Source organism: Suncus etruscus, chromosome 4, assembly GCF_024139225.1.
Source record: "Suncus etruscus isolate mSunEtr1 chromosome 4, mSunEtr1.pri.cur, whole genome shotgun sequence".
NCBI classification, from domain to species: Eukaryota; Metazoa; Chordata; class Mammalia; order Eulipotyphla; family Soricidae; genus Suncus; species Suncus etruscus.
Genome location: NC_064851.1, coordinates 43,128,416 through 43,132,314, shown reverse-complemented (window position 1 = coordinate 43,132,314; position 3,899 = coordinate 43,128,416). Strand labels below are relative to the sequence as shown.

Sequence of the window (3,899 nt, the reverse complement as noted above, 5' to 3'; positions counted from 1 at the left end):
GTACTCAGGTACCTTATATAGTGCAGGAGATCAAACTTCTGTAGAAGTAGAACATAATGTGGCAGTAGTGAAAATAATATGGCCTCTTGGGGTATTTCTCTGGATCTCATGAGATGCCTCAGTCAGACATCACAGAAAATCAATGCCCTGATCAAAACTCCAAACAATTTGAAAATAATTCACAAAACAATCCTTGAAGTAGAAGACTCATGCCCCAATTCCAAGGGCCTGGGGAATGCAGACCTGGAAGCAACAGTGACACAGCAATTAATCCACATAAGATTGAAGAGAATAAAAACAGATTCAGAAAACTTCCACCACAAGCTATCCACTAACTGGCAAAAGATACTAGCAGACAGATAGGCTAGCTATGGAATCAAAATGGCAAGGAGTTTCTCTGACCCTATTGGGAAGAGAAGGACCACTTCCATGAGTGGAGAACAGATAGGGGTAGGAGACCAGTCCAGATGATTCCAGTCCATGAGTAACAAACACAAGCAAAGAATTCCTGAATGGTCACTCCAAAAAGTTCTCACTTGCTCTAAGACATAAGTTTTGTTTTGTTTTGGGGCCACACCTGGAAGCTCTTAGAAGTTCCTTCTAGCTCTACATTAGAAATTAGTGCATTCCTGGCAATCTCAGGGGACCAGATGGGATGCGGGGCTCAAATCCATTTCAGCCACAAAAGGGAAATGTCCTATCTGCTCTATTATATAGCTCAGGCCCTAAGCTGTAATGTTTGATTCATTCACTGAACCTTTCTTGACTAAAACAAATTGACTAATTCATTTGCCATGCAGGAGATTAATTTTCTCACAGCTTTGATCAAATCTTGCTCGGTTCTCTTGACCTCTATCTGGCTCCTCAAAATATACAGGGCCCTCAGGGTGCATCCTCTCAAGTTACAAACACTAATTTCAAAGTCCACCAGGGCTAGGTTTAAGTAGGTCCCAGTCTTCAGCTGCTGCTAGAATTTGAGCCAGGTACCCAGATACTCAATCCAAACATGACTTCCCAATGACTTCCCATGTTGGTGGAAAATAGTAAACACTAAAATGAAGTTAAATGCTACTGTCAAGAGTCCTTATTGGAATCTCCAGATCATGTCTCTTAAAGAATAAGTGTCAGAAGAAATTGATCTTTACAAATAAAGTACAAATTAGTGCCGCTTCCACAGCACATATACTAAAATTGGAACAATACAGAGAAGATTAACATGGCCCCCATGAAAGGATGACACGCAAATTCATGAAGCGTTCCATATTTTTACAATCATGTTTGTAATCAAGGTGTTTAAATAAAGATATTAATTTAAAAAAATAAAGTACAAAATAATATTACAGTTGTTTCATATAAGCCTATTCATTCAGTGAATGAATAGGTATGCAGTATGTTAGGGATCAACCTCTGGGCCTTACAAGTGGTAGGCATGTCCTCCACTTTTTTTTTTTTTTGGTTTTTGGGTCACACCTGGCAGTGCTCAGAGGTTATTCCTGGCTCTATGCTCAAAAATTACTCCTGGCAGGCTCAGGGGACCATATGGGATGCCAGGATTTGAACCACCATCCTTCTGCATGCAAGGCAAAAGCCCTACCTCTAGCTATCTCTCCAGCCCATGTCCTCCACTTTTGAGCACAAGTTTACTCGGGGACTGTGTGGTGTCAGTGGTGTCTATTACATTAGTGCTAGTGAGTTCAAATGAGCAATGATGATCCCCAAAAATCTTTAGGGCTGGGAACATGGTTCAGCAGTACAGAGCAAGCTTTGCACATTTGAGGACTTGGGATCAAAAAATGTAGCAGAATCCTCGAAGAAGAATCAAACAATATTTAGAAAGCAACAGTCCCATAAAAACAAGAGGACAATATGTGCAGCTCATTTGCTATAAACAAACATCTGAGGTAAAATGATGTAGTGATGTAATGATGATTATAATGAGATGCCTTTAGGGAAACTGATTGCTTATAAAAAAAAATTCCTGAAATAATTGATCCAGGAACTCTTGCTCATTTTCAAGGCAACTTTGTGAACAACCTCAGGACACTTCAGAATGGAGACTTGATTCCCTGGTGTGGGATACCCTAAACCCCAGAGATATAGGCTCAGGAAATATCTGTCCATGAAGTTGCTAAGTCAGAGCGACCAACACCCTTGAGGAAGGCAACCACCAAGACAAACCCAGTCACCTCTTTATTTTAACTTCATTTGGGAGAATTGGGGACACACCTAGTAGTGAGCAGGAGTTACTCCTGGCTCTTCGCTCAGAAATTACTTCTGGCAGAAGTAATAAGATGCCGGGACAAATCTGGGTTTGCTGCTTGCAAGCAAATACCCTACGTGCTGTGCTATCGCTCCAGCCCCGTCTTTTTCTATTAACTTCTGGAAGTGTCTTTCTGCAGGGTCTGAGCAAGGGCCTGGCTGTGTGTGTGTGTGTGTGTGTGTGTGTGTGTGTGTGTGTGTGTGTGTGTGTGTGTGTGTGTGTCTGTGTGTCTGTGTGTCTGTGTGTCTGTGTGTGTGTGTGTGTGCCCTTCCAGCAGATGCTCCTAAAATAAAATTGGAGGAGCATATACAGCATTGCTCTCAAATGAATCTTCTCTGTCTAAAGAATTTGAGTATCCAAGCAAAATTTTCCCAGTGTTTTCATGAACAAAGAGCATCTGCAAAGTGACTTGGATGTTCCCAGCACAGGATCAAGGAGATGGTGTCAATGGGGGGAAGGGGGAAGAAGGGAAGTTGGAGGGAGCTGTTTTCTTCCTTTTCCCTCCCCTCCTTTTTCTTAGGGTTATTTTTTTTTAAAATGTCTTTTGAAAAAGCATCAGAAGAGGCGCTCCTTTGGAGAATGTTTCCTGTTTCGAGGGAGGGTTAAATAAACAAATGATAACAACACCAATCAACCCTCTTTGCTTACAGCCTGCAGAGTCAATCTGCCTCCTGGCTGTGGAGCTACCAACCAGCAAAGGCAAACTAATTAGACACAGACAAACACTTAGGCAATCACACCTTGTGAAAGTAAGCGTCTTCCTGTCATTTGGCAAGTCTCTCAGCTGCCTCTGAGCGTGAGACAACAAATCCCCTGCAAACAAGTTCCTCGCTCTCCCCCGTTAGTGAGACCTAACGGATCACAATGGCTGAAGGTGAAAGGTGGCAGGCCCCGTCAGGTAATGACATCTCTCCAACAGCCCATATTAAAACAGCGGCGCTTGTTTAGACTAGCCTATTTGCACCTACCTACAGAGGGCCTTTTTAATGTAATTATTAGCCTCTGCTGCCCTGCTTAGGATTTGAAAATATCATTCATTTTCATCTTGCTTCAGCTACCGCTGCTAGCTCCGATTCGGTCTCACTCACCTCATCTTCCCACAACTAAGTGCAGAAACAGGCATGAGCTAGAAGAGCTGAATTAACAAGAACAAGTTGGCAGGTGAGCTATGTGACAAAAAAAAAAAAAAAGAAAGAAAGAAAGAAAGAAAGAAAGAAAGAAAAACTAAGAGATTTGACAATATATTCTAATCACTACCTGTCTGCAGAAATCTTGAAAAAAAAATTCAAATGGCTTTTCTTAGACCAAAAAACTATCACGAAAATTGACCAAACCTGGACATGTGAAAGCAAGGAGGTTCAAGTGTAATCATTCATAGCCTATAATGTATAACCAACAAATAACTAAGTTGCTTGTAAAAAAAGATATGAGGAGGCAAGATTTTATTGACAGGCTGGGTCAAGAGTTCTGATAACTGTTCATCATAGTGTATAATTTGGCCTTTGACATTTTAAGTAGCTGGAAGGGATGGTCCCACCTGACCTCGTGCAGTATTATATAAACAAATGAATCCCCATGTAAAAGTTTGGCTCTGACATTATAGACATGAAGGTCAAAGAACAGAATTTATAAGTTCCCC

At 41.4% G+C, this 3,899-nt stretch overlaps 1 non-coding gene across 1 annotated transcript; it reads left to right on the top strand.

The window, feature by feature from the left end:
- The first annotated feature begins 1,162 nt into the window (after positions 1–1,162).
- On the top strand, positions 1,163–1,268 carry LOC126007390 (U6 spliceosomal RNA). Its single transcript, XR_007494966.1, has one exon. It is a non-coding gene; the product is annotated as a U6 spliceosomal RNA (small nuclear RNA).
- The last annotated feature ends 2,631 nt before the right edge of the window (positions 1,269–3,899 follow it).